The following is a 688-nucleotide window of genomic DNA, read 5'->3' as shown; positions in this document are numbered from 1 at the left end:
AAAAATTAGCCTCAAGCAGCAGATACTCTTTTTTTAGGTTTGTGTGTCTCCGTGAGATCAGATGCCTTCCCCAAACACGGTTTTAGAGAGAATCACAACCTTTAATGGAGCCTGTGTTAAAAAAGACTGTTAGAGAAAGTTGACCAAGGGCTTCGTTCCACGGCCACCGTTTCCTGCGTGTGCAGCTCCACACAGCGACCGCGGCCTGCAATGCGCGGAGCACAGCGCGGCCTCTTCCAGCCGGAGCCGCGGTGGCGGCTGGTGGCCACCCCAGGGAAATAAAGCCATTGCTGCAACAGCAAAATGGCTCAAAGTCCAGCCAAATCCTGGCCTTTTCCTGTGAGTAAATACGCGGCCTATTTGGTTCTCCGTCCCGAGTGATTCCCGGCTCAATAACGTTTCTCTTCCAGGGAGCCCACTGGAACTCCACTAGCTGTGACGCCTCCTCGCTCGCCCCCAGCGCGCGCCTCAGACCGGTGCTTGGAGAGCACAATGTCCCCGAGAGGGAAGATCCGCTACCTGGAATGGATGGTTCCAGACCAGCGGGAACGCGCTCTAATCCTTAATGGAAGCAAGCGTGGGAGGAAAGCACAACGTCTAGGACTTCCCTCTGGTGTAAGAACAGGAGGAAGAAGAACCTGAGAAGTCGCCGGGGAAGGGAGGCCAGGAGCAGGCGTCCGGCCCCTTC

At 56.1% G+C, this 688-nt stretch overlaps 1 protein-coding gene across 2 annotated transcripts in view; it reads left to right on the top strand.

The window, feature by feature from the left end:
- Window positions 1-233: 233 nt before the first annotated feature.
- Window positions 234-688, top strand: part of SNTG1 (syntrophin, gamma 1) — an 893,287-nt gene continuing 892,832 nt past the window's right edge. Inside the window, exon 1 of one of the 2 annotated variants that reach the window (XM_011945675.1) lies at window positions 234-339. The gene's annotated coding sequence lies outside the window, so the exon portion shown is untranslated. The remainder of the gene's footprint in view (window positions 340-688) is intronic. The other variant, XM_011945673.1, reaches the window with a different exon arrangement.

Source organism: Colobus angolensis, unplaced genomic scaffold, assembly GCF_000951035.1.
Source record: "Colobus angolensis palliatus isolate OR3802 unplaced genomic scaffold, Cang.pa_1.0 Scaffold243, whole genome shotgun sequence".
Taxonomy (NCBI): Eukaryota; Metazoa; Chordata; class Mammalia; order Primates; family Cercopithecidae; genus Colobus; species Colobus angolensis.
Note: the sequence above shows the minus strand (reverse complement) of the source record. Positions and strands in the feature narration are given on the sequence as shown.